Source organism: Mauremys mutica, chromosome 2, assembly GCF_020497125.1.
Source record: "Mauremys mutica isolate MM-2020 ecotype Southern chromosome 2, ASM2049712v1, whole genome shotgun sequence".
NCBI lineage: Eukaryota > Metazoa > Chordata > Testudines > Geoemydidae > Mauremys > Mauremys mutica.
The window spans coordinates 139,574,667-139,597,074 of record NC_059073.1 but is presented as its reverse complement, the minus strand read 5'-3'; the positions used below and the strand labels follow the sequence as shown (position 1 = coordinate 139,597,074).

Here is a 22,408-nt window from a genome sequence, read left to right as displayed (position 1 = left end):
GCGAAACCTTAAATTAGAGTGAATAAATGAAGACTCGGCACACGGCTTCTGAAAGGTTGCCGACCCTTGAACTAAAGGATGAAGCTCATCTGGGCGACCAGATGTCCCGATTTTATAGGGACAGTCCCAATTTGTTTTGGTCTTTTGCTGTCTGGTCACCCTACCTGAGCAGGAAAAGCCAGGGCTCATTTAAAGCCAAGTAGCCAAGGGGATGAAACAAGGAGGTTTTCAGTCACTCTTTCTGAGGCTAAGGAAGAAGGGGACTTTGGCCTGGAGGGGAAGGACAAAACTGGAGGATGGTGGAGGAAACATAGTCCAGGCATGGGACACCGCAGACCTTAGCTGCTGGTTGTAGGGTCCCTGGGCAGGAACACAGGGGAACCCAGGCCCACCATCTTTTCTATCAGCCCCTGGGAAAGTGGCACCATTGAGAGGCAGTGAATTGGAAGACTACCTGGGACAGTGAGTGCAGAGAGATTTTAGAACACAAACCTCTGGAAGGGGGAAAACTCCAGTGAGGTGGCTGGAGGACCAAGCCATGAAGAGGGAGCAGTTGAGATTTGATAGCAAGACAGTGTGAGCACCTGCAGGAAGACGTGTTGGACTGACAGAGCTAATCCCCAGCCCTGGCCACAAGGAGGTGCTCTAGGGGTGAGTAGAGCGCCCCGTGAATGGGGTAATAATGTTACTTTTCCCTACCATTTGTCTGTCTTGTCTATTTTGATTGTAAGCTCTGAGGTCATCAGCAGTCTCTCACTATGCGTTTTGAACATCGTCTAGCACAATGGAGCACTGCTCTTGGTTGGGGCTTCTAGATGCTACCATCATAAAAATGAGTTTTGTTCTGAAATAGTCAGGGTTTCATTCATTGAATCTGGCTACAATCCTACAAACAAAAACCTCAGCATTCAATATGCTGCTTACAGATCCACGAAGAAGTCATTTCCATTGCAAAATAGCACTCACAGCACTACATTTACCGCTGACTTCTAATCACTTTGCGTGATCGACACCTTTCGAGAGAAATCTTTAATTCTTCGCTTAGCCAGATGGAAGGATATACATAATATGGTGCTGTTAAAAGTGTATGCCCCACTTATTCCCATTCTGTACCTATTTAATTCAAAGCTTAATTTATACAGCACTGAGCATGGTTAAATTATGATATCGATGATCTCCCTTCTGGATTTTCAAACCAACCTAAAAGATTGCACAGTGGGGATACAATTCTCTCTGAAATTCTATTATGTAAGTTTTTTAAACGTACACTAAGACATTCTATATTAAAATTGATAGGATTTTAGACCAAGTTTTATAGAGACTTATTGGTCTCATCCCATAAACCTACAGCACTTTTTCCACAAGGAGCACGAGACAGCATAGCATGTGTCTCCTCTGCAGAGGCTCCAGAACTGTGAACGCACAATGATGGTTGCCTACGCACACAGGCAGAGTCTTAGAAATGTAACGTGCTGTTTCGAGACAAAGGCATCAGAATTTCATAGCTGCACACACCACCACTACGCTCCAAGAAACCTGTCACTAATGTATTATTCCCCTTAAGTGAAACAAAAACCCTTCCATCTCTACTGCCATATGGCAGCTTTTAATAACAGACAGGACTGGGACGTACCCAAAATAAGAGGCTTGACAGTTTGTGAAACTTTTTAAACCTCAAGTATTCTACTGAAAAGTTATTTTTGTTCTCTGGTGACAAGCATCTGTATTCATTTTTTCAATGCTCCTCAGCTGCAGCATGCTCAAGTCATTTCTACTGATTCTCTGCAGAATGTGTTATACCATGTGCATATGTAAAATGATTCCAGTTAACATCTGGTAAATGGTTTTAACCTTTGAATTTATTTTCACTTCTCATGAGATAGTGGAGAAAGGAAACATGATTCGGCTAACCATGAGCTGCAGGTAAAGAGACTATTATTATTTATTTATATTGGGGTAACTCCTAAGGCTCCAAAGCCTGGATCAGGGCTTTATTGTGCTAGGCGCTGTACATACAACAAAGAGATGGATCCTGCCCTAAAGAGCTTACCCACTATTGAAATGCAACCACCTCTGGTGTGGAATATGGCAACAGTGCACATCAATACCACATGGGCTAAATTTTCAACTGGTGTAACTCTGTTTCTCCATTGACTTGAAGAATACAATATTCAGCTGCACTTGCAAGAGGGATTTAAAGCAGAATGTTGTTTTAAATGGAATTTGGCCCAGACACTCAGGTGTATAGCCATGTGCATTGTCGGGGCAGAGACACAAATATTGCTTTGGATATCTCCACAGTTCCCTCCAGACAGCCTGGGTTAGAAAAATGGTGATGTCCTAGCAGGGGTGATGAAGAGCCACCAAATAGAATTTCAGACAGCCACAGAATAATCATGGCACAACTATGCCGCAGAGCGTGTGTCTTAACGTTGCCTCATTGCTGCTCAACTTTGCCCTGCCCAGATATTGCACAACATCACAATGTAGCATATTAGAGCACAATGTGAAGCTGTTGAGGGGTGATTTATTTGTGGCTCTCTGACTCTGTGGGAGGAGAGATACAGGTGACACTTTTTCTTCACTACTTGAATGATCAGAGGTATCCCAGCAGCAAACCAATGCAATGGACAACCATGGGCTCTAATATGTAGTGCATGTTAAACTTTTAGCCCTGGTGAGCCATGTGTTTGATCACTCCCATCAGGCTTCCAGCCTTTCTTTGCACAGGATAGTTCTCCTCAGCTGTCTAGCCACCTCTATTATTTCTTTCTCCCAGGATCACCTTTTTTCCTCCCAAACCCCCTTCTGGTCAGAATGATGCTCCTCAGCTACGCAGTTTGGACTTTTCCTAAGCCAATCAGCACAGCTGCTACTGCTGCTAAATCATTCTTGTTCTATATTTATTAACTGCCAATGATATGCGCCAGCTGCTCCTGAGGATCCCCCTCGCCCTGGTCCATCCACTCCTCTTGCTGCTGCACTTCTGCTTGCCTGCCCATCTGAAATGGTGACCCCCAGCAGCACCGGGCCTCCAAGGCCTGTTGTCTGAAACAGCCCTGCCCAGGAGCTCGAATCCCGTTGCTACCATACCTCAGGAAGGCTGTGGACTCTATTTGAGTAACTGTCCGAGAGCCCAGAGTAACCATATGTGGCTCTAAAGCCACAACTTGTGTGTCATAGATCTAGGCGACTCCCTTTCTGCACTGACCCCTCTTTGTCCTGCCAAGCTCCAGCTGTTCATTTTTTGTCTTCTGCTTGGGCCGTGCTTATGCAGACTCAAATCCAGGGGCATTCTAGAGCAAGAAGCTGGGAACTGAACCAATGCAAAGCTCCTAGCTACTCAACCACTTGGCTAGCTCCAAACTGCTCTCTGAGGTAGAAATAGAAACTCATTTGTACTGTTCGTCTGCGAATGAAAGTCCTTGTGATCTCATTTCAAATGATTCTTCTGGATGACACATCTCAAGAGCACAGGCAGGTAAACCAAGGCCAAAAGTGCCCATAGGTCCCACATGTGTTTTCATTCCCACGCTAAAGAAAGCTCAGTCAGTTTCCTGATGCACTTTCTGCTTCTTCTCAGTGTGGCTGAAAATGAAATTAGTCACTTTACTCCATGGCAATATGTGATCTGGTTACAATATTTCCTGGTGTTTACTTTAGCAAGCGAATCACAGCAGCAGCCTAATCCATTAGTGTCTCCATGAACATTATTCATGTCAGAGAAAAAAAATGATTCCAGACGACTTTTTTTTTTAAATGGGTAAATATACATAGTGCACTCTACACGCTGTTCCAATCAGGTCAGAGCCACATGACCCTAATAGATAATATGGCTTTTTTGAGAGAGCCTGTTCCAGTTTTGTACTGGGAAAAATATCCGTGTTCAAAACAAAACAAAAATATTTTATTTGTATTCCAGTAGCATGTAGATACCCCAAGGTTGGTTAAACTTAACTTCAGCATATACTTAGTTCATTTCTGTTCAAGAAAGCACTTAAGCATATGGAAGTTAAGGCTTGCCTGAATAGGAGAGTTTTCTGCTGTAGTGATTTTGATGTTCTGGTTCCCTGGTCTTGCTTTGTCTTTTTTAACAAGCCTCCCTCTAGCGTTTGCACAAAAGGATCTGTCTTGACCCATTCGATTTCAATCCTGCTTGATTCCCCAATGGCCCTTTTCTTAAACTAAACCAATATATTGGTACAGTAAACATCCCAACAATCTGGTCATCCTGCAGTATTCACAAATTCTTACATAGCAGCTCCACTTGTGTGTCACCTTACTCACGCTGAATACCAGCTTATTCCATGAGCAATCCTATTGCCTTTAGTAGAATGATCTGCAGGGGGGTAAGGTGTAGCTCTTGAGACCACAATGGCTGAACTGGAGGAGCTAAAGGAAACAGAAGTACATGGATGAGACAGGGACATGCTAGAGTGGTCCCACCCTCAGTCTGACAGCCTCTCTGCAGTTAAAGAGGATGAAGGTCTCGGTGGAAGGAGCACATTAAGCTGAAGCAGAAGGAAGCTTATGTCGCTAATGTAATGTAATGACTATTTTTTAAAAGACTCCAGAGGCAATCCTGCCAATTCCAGGCTGGTGATCCTATCTTCAGTACCAGGCAAATTGTTTGAAGCTATAGTGAAGAACAAACGTGATAACTATGATATGTTTTAGAAGAGTCAACGCAGCTTTTGTAAAGGTAAATCATGCCTCGCCAATCTATTAGTAGTCCTTGTGGCACCTTAGAGACTAACGAATTTATTTGGGCATAAGTTTTTGTGGGCTAAAACCCACTGCATCAGTTTTCCACTCCATGCATCTGATGAAGTGGGTTTTAGCCCACGAAAGCTTATGCCCAAATAAATTCGTTAGTCTCTAAGGTGCCACAAGGACAAGGTCTCCTTGTTGTTTTTGCTGATACAGACTAACATGGCTACCCCTCTGAAACTAATCTATAAGAATTCTTTGAGGCAGTCAACAAGCATGTGGACAAAGGTGCCTATAGTGTACTTGGACTTTCAGAAAGCCTTTGACAAGGTTTGTCACCAAAGGCTCTTGAGCAAAGTAAGCAGTTGTGGGATAAGAGGGGAAGGCTCTCTTGCATCAGTAACTGGTTGAAAGACAGGAAACAAAGGATATGTCTACACAGTTAAACACCTGAGACTGGCCTGTGTCAGCTGACACAGGCTTGCAGGGGGCTCAAGCTACAGGGATGTTTAATCACAGTGTAGGGCAGGGGTTCTCAAACTGGGGGGGGGGGTCGCGAGCTGTCAGCCTCCACCCCAAACCCCACTTTGCCTCCAGCATTTATAATGATGTTGAATATATAAAACGTACTCAGAGACATACTGTGTGAAAGGGGTCCCCAGTACAAAAGTTTGAGAACCACTGGCGTAGAGTATCAGAGGGGTAGCCGTGTTAGTCTGGATCTGTAAAAGCAGCAAAGAGTCCTGGGGCACCTTATAGACTAACAGATGTATTGGAGCAGCTCCTGTTAGTCTATAAGGTGCTACAGGACTCTTTGGTGTAGAGGTTCGGGTTCAGGCACAGAAAGTCCCAGAGCCCAGCCCACGCCCCAACCTCTGCACAGCAATGAAACAGCCCTCTAGCTTAATTCCAGTGTAGACCTACCCAAAGTTTCAGGAACTCAGCTGGCTCTGGGTGCAGCTGCCTAGCAACCCAATGAGCAAAGCTGGACCCAATAAACCCTCACTATGTGACTGTGCTTCCTGATCCGACAGAAGGGCCAACAGATCACTATTTAAGCTTGGTTGCAACCGCAGCAGTGGCTGCTCAATGCATTCCACCTCTGTACTTGAGCCAGACCTGCTTCCTGTACCAGCCCTTGCTCCAGCTCTAGTCCCTACCTTCCTCAGAACTCCTAGATTCCAACCACATTGGCTTTTCTCCAGCGCTACCTGTTGATTCTTCTGCAACCAGTAGGCCAGACTCCTGTTCTAACCACTAGGTCGCACCACCGCCACCTCTGTGTGTGACATAAGGTAGGAATAAATGGTCAGTTTTCACAATGGAGAGAGGTAAATAGCATGGTTCCCCCCCCAAGGATCTGTACTGGGACCAGTGCTGTTCACCACTTTTTCCAGATCATCTATGAATATGTTGAACAGGGAGGTTGCAAAATTTGCAGACAATAAAAAAAAAAATACACTTGATAGATAGTAAAGTCCAAAGCTGACTGCCAAGAGTTACAAAGGGTTCTCATTAAACTGGGTGAAAAAATGGGAGATTAAATTCTATGTTAAGTGCAATTTAATAGATATTGGAAAACATAATCCCAACTATACATACAAAATGATGGGGTCTAAATTAGCTGTTACCACTCAAGAAAGAGATCTTGGAGTCATTGTGGATAGTTCTCTGAAAACTAACAGAAGTTAGGAATTATTAGGAAAGGGATTAAATAATAAAACAGAAGATACCATAATGTCACTATATAAATCCATGGTATGCTCGCACCTTGAATACTGCGTGCAGTTCCAGTTGCCCCATATCAAAAAGATGTACTAGAATTGGAAAAAGTGCACAGAAGGGCAACAAAAAATGACTAAGGGGCTGGGACACCTTCCATATGAGAGATTAAGAAGACTGGGACTGTTCATATTAGAAAAGATGACTAAGGAGGGATATGATAGAGATCTATAAAATCATGAATGGTGTGGAGAAAGGTAATAGGAAGGGTTGTTTTTACCCCTTCACATAACACAAGAACTAGGGGTCACCCAATGAAATTAATAGGAAGCACATTTAAAACAAACATAAGAAAGTAGAGTTATGAACATCAGAGTTACAAACTGACCAGTCAACCACACACTTCCTTTGGAACCGGAATAACACAATCAGACAGCAGCAGAGACAAGTACAGTACAGTACTGTGTTAAACATAACTACTAAAATAATAAAGGGAAAGCAGCATTTTACTTCTTCATAGTAAAGTTTCAAAGCTGTTCAGTGTTCAGTTGTAAACTTTTGAAAGAATAACCATAACAGTTTGTTCGGCGTTACAAACATTTCAGAGTTATGAACAACCTCTATTCCCAAAGTGTTTGTAACTCTGAGGTTCTACTGTGCATCTTCATACAATGCACAGTCAATATGTTGAACTCTTTGCCAGGGGATGTTGTGAAGCCCAAAACTCGAGCTTGGTTCAAAAAGAAATTAGATAAATTCCATCCCATTTCAGTTAGCAATTGCTCAGCATGGGAGTAGGAGAAATTGCTATGTGCTGAGCAAAAGGTGTCAAATTAAAACATCCTGAAAAGTGAAAGCAGTTGGGGGAGGGGGGTAGCACCCTCACTTTAATACTGGATTTTTCAAATTGGCAGCCCGTGGAAATTCCCCAAGCATTATAAAAATGAAATGCAACTAAGATGACTTTGAGGAGGCCTTGTGGCACCTTAGAGACTAACAAATGTATTTGGACATAAGCTTTCGTGGGCTAAAAGCCAGCTGATACAACTACCACTCTGAAACCTGTCAGATTACTTTGATCACTTATTATTTATGAGGAAAATTTATTGGTTATCAGACTGCATTGGTAACTGTAGAAAGAAAGGAGGAACGAAGAAAGAATCAATTTCTAATTCCATCTGGGTTTGTATATTTTCCTCTGATTTTCTTTCAGCTGACCCATATTGTTTGTGGTAATTAAATCAATAAAAATGTCCAGAAGAAATATTGTCAAACATGAAAAGGTCTGATTCTCAGAGAGGAACGGCTGAAAAAGGTAAGTAATACAGAAGCCCTCAGTTATGCAATTGACAGACAAGTTCTCCATTTAAATATCAGTCTCAGTATTGTGCTACGTGAGTATCTGAAATTGGATTTAAAGCTTTGAATATAGAAATGCAGAAAATAGTTTGAGTGAGAATATTAATGGCAGCAATTAGTCCTATAATGAACAAAAGGAAATGAAACAGTAAAGACTAAAAATAAACTTTGTTATATATGTGAGACATTAATGTAAAATACACTACATAAATGTAGAGTTAGAATAGTCAGTATTAGTGAATAATAACTAAAGCAAGCTGAAAAAACAGGAGAATTTTGTTTTATTTATTTGATAACTATATTTTCCTGCGTTGCCCCTTGAAATTCAAATGTTCACTGAACGTTTTCAACCAGCTCTATGGGGGGGCCAAAAAACAGGGAGGAAAATCTCCAATTTTTTTGTTGAAATTTTTGTTTATTATTATTTTTAAAACTAACCTGCTCCAACAATCCACTATGGTAACAGAACAATGGAGTTCAGTTCTATTCAGTTATAGAGCCAAGTCCACTGATTTTAATGGAAAGACTCCTGTTAACTTCAGTGTTGTGGAGCAGGCTTCTGGAGCACTGCTGATTTGCATCCGCTGAGAATTTGGCCCATACCGTTTGCAGTGGAAAATGCAAAGTTACAGTGCAATGCCTTTTGCACTATAAGCATCTCTTCCTACCCTGTCATGACATTTGGGTCTATAAGTTTTCTGGAAAGCTGAGTTACCTAATTTGTTTTCTAGTTCTGTGACAACCAGTAGTTTATATAGCTCATCCTTCCACGACACTTAACTATGCCCCCATTCACAGTCCACGTCCCTCCCAACCTTCCAGTCACGTCTGCTCCCTCGACCCACATGCTATCCCTTTTAAAGCATTGGGTGCAGTTGATTATATTTAAGGAGGCCATCTTGTATTTTGCAGACAACAAAAGGAGAAAGTAGAGCTTTAAAAAAATCAATTAAAAATAAATTAGTCAACTATAGCCCATTTGCGTTATCAGCAGTCAAGTAGAAGAAATCATGATCTTACCTTTCTATAGCTCCTTTCATCCGGTTATATCCCAAACTGCATTACAAACTATGCATTTCCTTGAAGTTCATGGAGGACAGGTCCATTGATGGTTATTAGCCAAGGTGGTCAGGAACACAATCCCTTGCTCCGGGTGTGTCAAAATCTCTGAATGCTAGGGACGGGATGTCATGGGATAGATCAGTTGATAAGTTCACTTATCTGTTCATTCTCTCTGAAACATATGGCATTGTCAGAAGACAGGATACTGGGCTAGATGGACCATTGGTCTGACCCAGTATGGCCATTCTTATCCTCTTACCAGGAGAGCTTATTTTATTTGAAAAACTGGTATGAGCTAAACTAGCAAAATAACTCATTTAACAATATAAACTGAGCTTCTAATAGGAGAGTTTTCTGGTATAGTTAGCCCGGCAAACCCTTTCTAGGGCTTGCCTACACTACCGCTTGGGGTCGATCTAAGATGCACAACTTCAGCTACATGAATAGCGTAGCTGAAGTTGACGTACTTACCGTGAAGTCTTCACTGTGGTCAACTCCGCTTGTGCTTCTTGTTCTGGTGGAGTACCGGAGTTGACGGGAGAGCGCTCGACTGTTGATTTATCGTGTCTAGTCTAGACACGATAAATCTACCCCCGCTGGATCGATTGATGTCCACCAATCTATCAACATAGTATCTGATCCAAACACAGTGGGAATCTTTCCATTGATTTCACTGGCTTTTGGATAAGACTGCCAGTGCTGATAACTATGTACAGTTGAAACTACAGGTGGAATTTAATTCAGCAGAATGGGCCTGATTTTCATTTAGACTGAGGCCATTTTATACTGCTCTGCTGAAGAAAAGGGATCTCAGCGTAAAGAAGAATAAAGCCCCGTGTGATCACTCAAATGTGAAATTTAGCCAAATCACCAGGAGTAACAAAGCTGTCTATTTTATAGTTTATGGAAATGTTTAACCTTACTTCCCAGTATCTAGGTTCCAATGGCTCTGATATCTGAGTGCCTACCCTTGCAAAAAAACACTATGGGATTTTTTTAATGGTAATTTGCCAGCGCTTGTTTTTCTGGCTCATCCAAATGATGGTTCTTCCCATGAATGATAACTACTATTGTATCTGACAAGATCACGGCTGGGATTTTCCAAGGAGCCCATGGGGATCAGGCACCCAAATTCCATTGATGGGGGCTTAACTCCCTCGAGTCTTCATTGAAAATCCCAGCCCACAACATTAGGTCACTTGGTTATAGGCAAAAAATGTGGATGGGTGGCATAATATGAAAGGCCAGCTGTTGAGTAATTAAAGCACATGCATAAATGCAGGATGACAACAAGGTTTAGTCTGTAACCTGGTCTCCACTGAGTTATATGAGGATAGCCCCATGTCTGTCACTTACTCAGGTGACCCAGTGTGTAATTCTAGAAAGGTAACTAAAAGTTAGTTAGCATTGCGTAACTCAGAAAACAAACCATTCTGAGGAATACTCGGCAGCTCAAAAAAAAAACCAAACAGAACCATCTGGTGGCAAAGCTCCCCGGGGTTTTAAAAACAGTGTGACTCGTTCACAGACACAGTTCCTGATGCATTCACATGCTGATTAGCCATCTGATTTGTTAGGCAGTTAGTTCTGACAGCTGCTTTGCAAAACTTAAGTGTGCACGTTAAGGGCTCATGAAAACATTTATGGACATTATTTTACATCACATACCGAACGTGCTAGGCAGGAAAACAAATATCGGAACAAGATTCTTACTCTGAGACAATAACAAAGAATTATTAGAACATTTGGAACCGCTCCAATTCTCTAGCCAGGCAGATTCAGTTTCCACTGCTAGTAGGATCTTATTCCTTTTAGACTCAAGAAAGAATCGCCAAAGGACATGTGGGCCTGGACTTGTGCGCATGGGTCTTCTGTGGGTGAATTAGAGACACCCCCCCTCCCCCATAGCACTTTTACAGGAGTATGGGTTTACGATTCTCCATGCCCTGTTCCTTGCATAGTCATTTTCACCAGTGCTAGGTGGCTATAAAATGTTACTCATTTTTGCACTGGTGTAAATGCCTGCACAAGATGCTGGGAAATAGAATGTCAAGCGCATATGGTATTTTAATTATTACAGAGGAATTGCCATCATTTCATACTATTCTATTGACTTTTTATTCTAACCCAGGGTGATGCACTGCTGGCCCCCCGAATCCAGCATGGGAATGATGGGAGCCAGCAACAGGTACAGAGTGAGGCCAGTGAAGTGACTCTCCTGCTGAAACCAGTCCCACAGGAGGCTTTGCCACAGGAGCAGCAGCACATCCTGGAGCAGTACTCAGAGGAGCTGTTTAGTGCCCCCCATGAACAGCCTGCAGCAGACACAGATGGAACAGAACCCGCCCCACAGCCTGGTAAGTTTCTGGCTCCATTATAATGTTCATTAATATAGAACAGAAATTGTTCCCATTGCTATAAACCAATGCAAAAGTTCTTAAAGCCCCAGCTAGCAGCATGGGGTTCTAGTGCATAGGTGATAAAAATCTTTTGTCCTGAAGGTGCAAGGACACAAGATTGAGAGCTGCCCTGACAGGGGAGAAGCGGGTGGCTATTGCAATCTGGAAGCTGGCAACTCCAGACAGCTACTGATCTGTCAGGAACCAGTTGGAATCATTTTGATGCAAGTTTGCAGGGCCATTAATCAGATCCTGCTAAGACAGAACCATGACTCTAGGGAACGTGCAGGACATCTCTAACTGTGGAGAGGCAATAGATGGGACGCATATTCCTGTTCTGGCACCACCCCACCTAGCATCCGAGTAGGTTAATCGGAAGGGGTATTGACATTAACACAGGCTGGCCTGGAAAGGTGCATAATGCACACATCTTTTTTTCCCAGACAGGAAGATGGGACATTTGACAGGAACAAGGACGGGTTCAACTACAGGCTGAGTATGGGAAGCTAGACTTTATCCGCATGCTGTAAATTTGCACAGCCAGAGCGCAGGGCTACAAGGATGATGCTTATCAGCTGCTTCTGCTTACCCTTTCCCTCCAGTCATGCAGGTTTTTACTCTCTCTGGCAGACTGATCCATAACTGCTTTCAGCAACAGTTAACAGGGGTAGCATTGTTCATAATCTCATCCAGACAGTAATTCACACACAGTGAAGGAGTTTACATAGTCTTCACTTTAGCATACTGGCCCCTATGCAGCTTGCCTGTGTTCAGCAATGGTTCTGCTACCGCTGCACAGTGGCACAGATGCATTAGCCTGACTGTTACTATGATGTGATATTCCACAGCTAGGCATGCAGCCTAGCTGTCATGCAACTGTATCAAAAGCAGGAGGAATTGACCTGGACTCAGGATGAATCTGTGAGGTGAGCAAATTCCACCACACCACTCACCACTAAGCACAATATGGATTCATATGTCCTAGCGCTGCCCTGGCTTGCCTCAGGCCTCAGTGAGCCCTCCTGGAACATTAGAGGGTGAAGAAAAATACTTGTTAGGCAGAGTCATGTGCCCAGGACAATGAATGATTTCACTGCCAAATGAAAGCAGTGAATCTACTTACCCACAAGAGGTGCCTGTATCAGGGTATGTCTACACTACAAGAGTAGTTCAATCTAACGGGGCAAGCATCGACTTCGGCAGCGGGGCACTGTGGGATAGCTTCCCACAGTGCCCAACGCCTGCTTGGGGGGGGGGGGGAAGAGAATTACTGACCAGGGTGCCTACTGACTGCACTGTGTGTGTGTGTGTGTGTGTGTGTGTGTGTGTGTGTGTGTGTGTAAGAGAGACCTGCTGCTGATCCTGCCCCTGTGTCTGTACTACCCTGGTAAAGGTGACTGCCCTATACAATTACCAACCCCCTTCCCCACCCTTGGATGAGTCAGGAAGGGAAGGACTTCTCAAAATTGAGGGTATGAGAGCTTTTGGGTACTTGAGCACTGTGCTGGGGGGGGGGTAGTGACAGTTTTCGGCGCCCCTCCTTCTGGCTATTTTGGGTGACCGGGGCAGCAGGCAGGCACTCTGTCCTCCTGCCGAACAGCTTGCCTCCTGTTGGCTGTGTGAGCGCTGGTACAGAGAGAGGGTCTCCCTCCACTGGCTCTGCTGGTCTGCCCCAGCTCAAGAGCAGCTCATAAGTTCAGTGAACATCTCATCCTGTGTCCTCTTCTTTCACCACCTAATCTTTGCCAGCTTCTGAACAAGACCATGCACAGCACTTATCCTGTGCGCACTCCTGCTGCAGGCAATCCTGAAAGCATAAAGACCCTTGGCATTCCAGGTTGAGATCCCAGTCCCTGATGTGGCAAAAATAAGCCTGGAGCAGAAAAGCATGCTACCACAGAGCACCCAATAAGGCAGATGGCCCCAGCACCGCAAATGCCTCTGTGAACATCACAGAGGCAGTAGCTGTCAACACTGTTCCATCATCAGAGTCCAAGCCCTAAAAATAATTCAACATGGCCATGTTGAATTATTTTTAGCTACTCCCCTCATTAAATAGCTTCATGGTGTGGACAGGTGCATGGTTAACTTGAATTAACACTGCTAAATTCTAATTAAAGTCCTAGTGTGGACCAGGCCTCAGAGAAGACAAACGAGAAACATTGTGTCCAGTACCCAGAGTTCCAAGCATGAATAATAGATGATGAACTATAATCCATCAGTCAGGAGAAGGAGATGTTGTTTCAACTTGTGCCTTACAGAGGACCCTGGGTCTTGTCAACATCAATCTATTTTTCAGCTGCATCCTGGAAACCTAGTGGAGTGCGGACTAGACAATGAATAAAGAAGTACTTGTGGCACCTTAAAGACTAACAAATTTATTGTAGCATGAGCTTTCGTGAGCTACTACAGCTCACTTCTTCCAAAGCTCATGCTACAATAAATTTGTTAGTCTCTAAGGTGCCACAAGTACTCCTGTTCTTTTTGCGGATACAGACTAACAGGGCTGCTACTCTGAAACCTGTCAATGAATACACATGACTAAAGTTTCCCCAGTCCCTAATAAATTTAACCACCACTCCACACCCATTTCTTAGCAGCTTAAATTCCACCTCCAGGCTGTCTTGGCTACCTTTTTTCCCTAGGTCATACAAGACTTAAGTCCATTAATGGCTATTAGCCAGGCTGCATAAGGAATGCAAGCAGTCCCTCTGGGGGAGGAGTTTCAAAAGGTTCCCCACATCTGAGGGTCTGTAACTAACTAAGCCCCGGGGCAAGGCAAGGCAGCACCCCCACAGCTCTAGTGTCTCCCACCCCGCATGATGCTGCGGAGCCGGGGGAGCGCTACGGGCCGGGCGGGGGGGGAGGGGCCGCTGGTTACCTTCCCTTCATCAGACGCCGGGTCCCGTAGCGCGGCCAGGCCGGGCAGCAGCTCTCGGGGGCCCGGCGGGGCACGCGCCGCACCGGCTCCTTCCTTGCTCTGGATGCTGGAGCAGCCGCCGCTCTCCCGCGCGGGAGCCGCTTCCGGCTTTGTACCTCGCCGGCGCCTCCCCATTGGCCGGGGAGGCGCCCAATGGGACGCGGTTCCCAAATGCGCATGCGCCGGGGGGGTGGAAGACCGCGCAGATAGCAGAGCGCCGCGTCACGTTTCGGCACCTGCGCCTCGGCGCTACAGCCATCGCGCCCAGCCCGGGAGCTTATGGTGCTGCCCCCCCCCACCCCCCGGGCTGGGAACCCGGCGCAGGAGCCAAGCGCTGCGCAGACACGCGCCCCCCACCAAAAGCAGACCGGGGGGGGGGGGTCAGAGGCCGCAGGCTAGAAATAACCAAGCCTCTGTCCCCTCATTTTAGGACCCGACACCCCACGGTGGAGATGGGTACACCGCCAGCTGCGGGTTGCACCGTAGCCAAATGGGAGGATATTTTCTTACACACCAAGAGGAGGGCTCCTCCACAGACCTGCGCCTGCACCCTCACATTCCCCGCCGGGGCTGGAGGCACCTCATTACCACCACCACCTCTCTTAGCCTGAGGAAGTCCGGTACACACCCACTCCAGTGCCCATGAACACTTCCCCAGTACAACACTTGCTCTTAGCCATAAGGAGAGCTGGCTTGTAAGATTAAACTCAGGCCCCCAACACTTGGCTTCAGCACAGGGGCTGAGATTACAGAAAATGAGACTAAAATTATTAACAAAGCACAGAGTTTAATAAGTATGTTGGAACCAAGTCATTACCTAAGCAACCAAAATCATAGCACACTTTCTAGACACCAAACAATCCAGTTAACCTCCTCGCTGAAGATGTTTCTCTCACCCCCCAGTCTGCTGCGGGGTTTTTGACCGAGACTGCCTGCGAGCCAGGCCGTCCATTCGCTTGCTAGGTGCAGGATGAAGGGGTGCCTTCTGTAGATACCCTGACATTCATTGTCTTTAGTCTAAGGCAGGATAATTCCCCAGGGCTTGTTTTTGCCTGCCTGCTCTTTTTCTGTAGAGTTCACATCTCTTCATTACATAGACTTTGTATGTAAACAGGCATGCATTCTGTTATTTTACAATGCTACATTTACATCCAAACAGACACATCCACCTTACACATTTTCCAGTATATACACACACACACACACACACAACTCCTTACATAGTATCTGTACAACATTGGACCACAATATTAATGACTAGCATGTCCCCGGCATTCAGGTGAGGCCTCACCTGAGATGCTTTGGAAGACCCGGAATGTCCATAGCAAACAGGTGGTTTCTGTTTGCTATGGACATTCCGGTTTGCTATGGACATTCACACACACACACACCCTTGCCAGTTGCCATTGACATCTTCTTGTGTCACGGACACCAGACTGGTGGCAGAGACTCAACGCAGGGATTTGTGACTAGCCACTGAATCCTTCGGTAACCCATCAAACAAGTAACCCCCTGGTCCCAGGAGGTGGATTGCTCTGTGTTGTAACCAGAAGGCAGGCCGAACTGAACGCCCAGGCAATGCAAAGGAGGTAATCCACATGTTGCGATAGTACCGCTTGGCCTGTGACATAAGCAGATAGGTCACTTGTCAAAAATCCAAATACATTTCTATTTTGCCCCGGTACAAATTACAAAGGTACCTTCTGGGGTCAGTACCTGGAATGCTAGTATCCAAAACAAGGAGAATGAAAGGTATAGAACAAGTTACTCCTGAGGACATTCTGCACCAAAAAAATACAAATTCTGTACATAATATTTTAAAAATCTGCAAAATTCATTTGTCAAATAAATGTAGAGGCTCCAGCATGGCATTGGGGAGCACAGGTCACTGGCTTCATAGAGGTGGGAGCAGCGGTGAGGCTGCAACAACCCTGACACAGCGCAAGGACAGAGCCTGGCCCAGAAACAGCCCAGAGCCCTGCCCCTCCTTGCCAGGTGCATCAGCTGTGGGCAGGCAGGCTCAGCAAGGCAGGGTCCAAGTCTAGAGGGACTTAGTGTGGGGGGGGATCCAGCTGTGGGTTGAGAGGGTTCTGGGTAGGGCAATCTGGGTGCAGGCGGCTCAGTGGCAGATCCAGCTGTGGGGACGGGGGGGGGGGAGGGCACCTGGATGCACAGGGGCTTGTTGGAGGGTTCTGGGTGCAACAGTAATGGGAGACTCTGGGGGGGGTGTCCAGGTGAATGTGGTTGGGGCTCAGCAGAAGTGGGGGTCTGGGTGTGGGGATGCTGGGTAAGTGGGGCTCATCAGGGGATTCTGAGTGCAGGGGGTGAGGCTTGGCAGAAGGGTCTGGGTATGAGGAGGCCTGGGGTTGGGCACAGGGGAAGCAGCTCCCTCTACAGCAATCCCTGCCCCTGCAGCTGAAGAGCTATGAGTGCAGGGGTGAGGGGTGGTGGGATGTGCACATGGCACTTCCTACAGCTGGGAGAGAAATCTGGACATGGGTCTGACACGACCCCAGATGCCATGCAGGGGAAGAGGAAGTCCCATCCTCCCCGGCCCAGATGGGACTAGCAGCTGAGCCCGGCACATGGTAGGAGCTACTAGCCAGGTCTTCCCCAGTCCTGCCCCCTGGTCCACAAGATTTACCTCTCTGCCGGCTGCCCTGGACACTAAAACGTACTGCTGGGAAGGCTGCACAATCGCTCTTGCGGCTTCCTTATCAAAAAGTCATTTTTCTATGGGGAAACAAAGAAATTTGCAAGGAACATAAATTCTGAGCGCACACAGGGGTGCAGAATTCCCCCAGGAGTAATGAGTTGAAGAATTATAACCAATTGATGGGCTGGATTTTAGTGACATGAAGAGTTTTATAACTTATACAATCATCCTAGAAATACACAACCTCCCCTGCAATGTGGGGTGCCTCACAATGCCATGCTGCCGTGGCTCCCAAGCAGGACCGCTCACTGCCAAATGACTTGGGGGTCACACCCTGAACGTCCGTGTATCGCCACAGCCACGGTCCGGCAAGTCAGAAAGAAAACACCGGCCACGCTCTGGCTTCCGGCAGCCTCGATTGCTACATCTGCAGTGATCCCGACGCGCTCCCGGTCTTCCCCGCAGAAAGGTCTGTTCCGCACTGTCCAGATATATTCGATCCGTTGCCTCTGTGAGGGCATCAAGCTACAACACCTTAAATGGAGTTCCCCACACGATTCATGACACTGGATGAATTGTGATTAAAGAACAAAACAAGTTTATTTCACTACAAGGAGCGATTTTTTAAAAAGTACAAGTTATAGTCAGAAATGGTTATTCTGACCATAATCATAAAACGCTTCTTAGTTCTCAACTTAAACTAGACCTGGTTCAAGGTGAAATTCTTGCCACAGATTTTCAGTAGCATTGCTGACCAAATTACAGGGCAGGATCTGCTCCTGAGGTCCAGTGGCTGTTTTCTTTTGTCCGCTTGGGTGAAAGAGAGAGATGGACAAGAATAGAGAATTTGGGATGTTTTTGCCCCTCTTTTATAGCTCAGTCACCTTTTGGAAACCATGTTCCTGGGCGTGACCCCTGGTTAAAAGCTCTTTCCAGCCGAGAGCAAGGAGACACAGAGTTTGGTGGGGGAAATTTACCAAGATCAGATCTGTGTGTTCCTGTCCTGCTTCCTTGCCAAAGAATGACCACTTGATCAGGGCCGGATTAACTCTCCTGTGGGCCCAGGGCTATTAGATTTTTGTGGGGCCCCTGAGGGTTTGGAGTGGGGGAGTGAGTCCAGGGTTGGGGCAGGGGATCGGGGGTGCAGGCTCCAGCCGGGAGACGCTTACCTCAGGCAGCTCCTGGGGTACCCAGCCAATGGGAGCTGCGGATCCAGCACTGGGGGATTCCCTGAACGCCCCTTACCTGGATGCTGCAAGGGCACATTGGCGAGCCGGCGCTCGCAGCTCCAGGCCTGAATGGGGGCGCTGAGGCTCGGGGACTGGTGTCCGGCCCACAGCACAGAGACTTACCGCAGGCCGGATGAAAAGAAGCAGTGGGCTGCATCTGGCTGGCGGGCCTGCAGGGGCCCCCCCTTAGCCTAAAGCCCCTGCATTAATTCAGCCCTGCACTTGATAGGTGATGGGAATCTCCATCTCTGGAGATTTAAGAGTAGGTTAGATAAATGTCTATCAGGGATGGTCTAGACAGTATTTGATCCTGCCATGAGGGCAGGGGACTGGACTCGATGACCTCTCGAGGTCCCTTCCAGTCCTAGAATCTATGAATCTATGACACCTGCCTGGGGTATCAACTTGTCTTTTGTGCTTGAGAAACAGGTTTGCCCACTCCCCCGACATCTCCAGTAAACACACAGTATTGATTTCAGCTTATTTTCAGAACTTTACATATAATGTCGCTATGTACATTTTACCGTGATATGATTGACTGGCAAGTTTTACTTGTCACATGATACCTCAAGCAGGCATATTTTGCACAAAGATTTTTACAATAGTGTGTCAGATGTGAATACAGAGGTGTGTTCTGTCACGGTATCTTATTGAACTTTTCTTCCTGTACTATGCCATTATTGACTTTCCGCAATAAACCTGACCGATATTGGTTATTTGAGCTCTCCTATATATTTCATAATAAACCAAAGCGTAGCCAAGCAATTGACGCTATCATTTATCGAAACTGCCCAACAGCCGCATAGGCTGTTAATTATAAGCGGGTTCCTTCTTTAAAAAGCTCATCACGAATAGACCAGCCCCTGGCACCTCTTAAAGAAGCCGGCCACCCTGGGACATTGGCCTTAAATGGTCAGTACATTTACTGCTGAAGTAAACACGGTCTTTGCTACTCCCCACCCCCTTGCCCTCAAATAAGGGCCGCCCTCTCCTCTGGCATTTGATACCGCTTTGAAGGGAAGGAGATATGCCTTGGTCTCAGCGTCTCTCTTCATGCAGAATTATTTCTGTGAATTAAAAACACCCCCAAAGGTCTGGAAATACTGACAGGGTTACAAACTTCTTGTGACAATTCAGCAAAGCACCCTGGTCCCTGAATGGCTCATGGAGAGACCAGGCTATACAGTGGTCAATGGTGCGCCAATTAGACCCGTGAAACCAGAATGACCCAATGGGGAGAGAGGGATATCTGGTCTGAAGTAGAGTCAGTGGGGTTACACAGCAGGAATCAAAAGCAGAATCCAGCCCAGAGAAAACAGCTGTTGGGCTTTCTGAGGGAGCAACCCCTCACTGCACCCTTTAACCTTTTCCCCTCTAGTAACTCCAGCAGTAATACCATCGAGGTGGGCTGTGCTCTTCTGGTGATGTGTCTCCTACTCCCCTGGCACAATAGGGCACTGATATGAAAGCAGCAATGAGAAAAAGTTGGTGTGGGGGGTGAGGACAGCGACAGCCAGGAGGCGGCGCAGCTGGACCGCTTGGGATTGTTGTTGTGTGGGCTACAGTGGCACAGACCAAAAACAGGGCCCAGTTATGACATGGGCATCATTAGCAGTATTATGGTAGCACATAGAAACCCCAAACCAAGATGGAGACCCTATGACATACACATTACAGTAGCACCTGGGGATGGGGGCCATTAGGAAGTGCACATTATCAGCAGCACTACAATAGCATCTATGGGCTCCCCTTTTTTATAGTGCCTGGGGGGCACCCGTCCCTGAACAAAGTGCACATTATCCAGGGACATGTGCAGAATTTAACTATGGCCCCTTTTGGGGGGGCACTGTGCTCCCTTTCCTCCCACTCTGCCGCTCTGGCAGGGGCTTGCTCTTCCCTGCCTCTCTTGCCCCCCTCCCCAGCTCCAGCAGGAGCTCGCTCTCCCCACCACTGCAGCCTCAGGGCTGGAGAAGTTCAGTGTCCCCGACAATTATTGGGGAGGGGGAATGCCTCCGCATGTCCCCCCTTTTGCACGCCCCGCCGTTATCAAACCACCTGGGAGGTGCCCCAGTATGAAATACACATTATCAGCGGCGTTACTGTAACAGCTTCCCCTTTTTATAGCGCACATTGTCAGCAGCATTATGGTAGCGCCAGGGAGCGGAAAGGGAATTATGAGGTACACATGATCAGCAACATTACGGTAACTCCTCTGGCCCCCCCATGGTTTGCTGTTACTTGGGACTGTGCTGAACTATTTCCATCTAGCACAATCCGAGTTACTCACGGTGAACACACAGAGTCCTGTTCCTCGAGGGAATCACACCACCCAGCCCCTTTTGTTGCTCCGAAACCCAAGCCTGCCTCTCCGGCCCGCCCCATGCCCAAAGGAGCTGTTTCTCTGCTTCCTTCCAGGGGCCTGGCTTTCTTTACTGTCTGCCAACTTTCTGCCCAGAACGCAGCCTGTCCCTCAGCCTCTGCGTCTACAACCGGTCCCAGAGACACCCGAGCTTCTGATCGGCTGTGCCATGCACCCCGGCGTCTCGGGTGGCGGCTCCCCATTGCTCACAGCTATCTCTACACAAAGGGGCATTTAATTGCTCCTTCCCCTTAGCTAGAAAGAAAAGCTCTTCACACACTCAGGTCTGTGATTGATCTATAGACAAAAAGCCATTATCACCTTCCAGCATAACCACAGTTCATGGCCACATATTCTGGAATGGGTATGAATCCTCATACCTCTGGGATGGCGCACAGGGGCTTTTTATACAGGGACCAGGGCCGGTGCAAGGATATTCTGCGCCCTAGGCAAAACTTCCACCTTGTACCCTCCCCTGTCCCCGAGCCCCCACCCTGAGACCCCCCCCACAGCAACTCCCCCCTCCACCCTGAGGCACCCCCGCACCACCCCAGCTCACCCCTGCTCCGCCTCCACCCCGAGCACGCCGTAGCTGCTTCACTTCTCCCGCCTGCCAGGCTTGCGATGCCAATCAGCTTAGGCACCACAAGCCTGAGCGGTGGGAGAAGTGAAGCAGCCACGGCGTGCTCGGGGAGGAGGCAGGGCAGGGGTGAGCTGAGGCAGGGAGTTCCCCTGCCTGCTACACACCCCCGCCCCCGCTTACTTGCTGCAGGCAGCCGTCCCCGCGCTCCCATGCCCCAGCTCCCTCCACCTAAATGCCGGCGACGGCCAGAGCGGCCAAAGATCCAGCCACCACAGTCGCTGCTGAAGAAAATGCCGCCCCCCAAATCCTAGCGCTCTCACCCAAATGGTTGCACCAGCCCTGACAGGGACCTTCCTTGCCTGGTGCTGAGATGCAGCCACATCTGGGGTGGGAAGCGGGGGCTGTTTATACAGGGAGCCCCGTGGGCACTCCGGTTTATAATCTAACCCTTTGGGAATTGCACAGCAGGCAAAGCACGAGGAGTTTAACCACAGTAACTTTTACCCTCAACACACACAAGAGTCACAGATATTCAGATAAAACAAGCAAAGCCCATCTGGCTCCCCCACCCCCTCCCTGTCTCCGCTCACCTCCCAGTCTTGCTTTTAGGGGCTTGAGAGTCCACAAGGTAGTCCTCCTGCTGGCATTGTCAGGCGATGCCCAGCTGATGTACCAGGCCTTGTATTTCCAGGAGCTATTGAGATATTTTAATCTGGAATCCTAGGTCCTATTTGGGACAGAGCAGGACAACTACAATGCTCAGGGAAACCGCCCATGACTCTTCCCAGAGGAGACTGGAAGAGTTTGGCTTGTTTGGCCTAAAAAGAAGGGACGTGGTTGCTCCCTGCAGGTACACCAGGGAAGAGCCAGTGAAGCTAAAGGACAATGGTGGCACCAAGGGGAATAAACTCACCAGGGATCAGCTGAGGTTGGAAATAAGAAGACTGTTCCCACCCACCAGCGGAGGGGGGAGGGTCTGGAAAACCCCAAACTAGCTGCAAGCTGGAGCAGTTTCTGAAGGGGATTCTCTATCATAGCCGTCCCCATAAGAGGGAGCCTGGCCTAGAGCCGGCCCTTAAGTAAACTTCCGGGCCCTGCTTTACCCACTGATCAGCTGCAGCTGGTGAAACTCCCTGTCCACCTGGAGATCAGCCTGCCCCCCCCCCAAAGGCATCCACAGCTGATGATGATTGTGGTGTCAGCTCTTACAATGAGCTGGCCTGGGTCTCTGCTGACAGCTCAAGGTTCTCATAGATCTCAAAGTCTGGGATCATGTCATCTGGCCCCCTGCCTGACACAGACCCTGAATTAATCCCTGCTGGAACCAGAGCAGATCTCTTAGGAAAACATCCCATCTTGATTTAAATCTGGCCAGAGCTGGAGAATGCACCACAGCTCATGGGGGGGGG

The 22,408-nt window shown here is 47.4% G+C and overlaps 2 long non-coding RNA genes across 2 annotated transcripts; both read right to left on the bottom strand.

Moving 5' to 3' along the window:
- LOC123362840 lies at positions 1-9,075 on the bottom strand. The gene is made up of 4 exons (XR_006576596.1): positions 8,812-9,075; positions 5,871-5,989; positions 4,279-4,392; positions 1-3,588 (listed from the first exon to the last, which is right to left on the bottom strand). It is a non-coding gene; the product is annotated as an uncharacterized LOC123362840 (long non-coding RNA).
- Positions 9,076-15,549: 6,474 nt separating this feature from the next.
- LOC123362789 lies at positions 15,550-22,074 on the bottom strand. Its single transcript, XR_006576574.1, has 3 exons — positions 21,913-22,074; positions 21,590-21,726; positions 15,550-17,394 (listed from the first exon to the last, which is right to left on the bottom strand). It is a non-coding gene; the product is annotated as an uncharacterized LOC123362789 (long non-coding RNA).
- Positions 22,075-22,408: the final 334 nt, after the last annotated feature.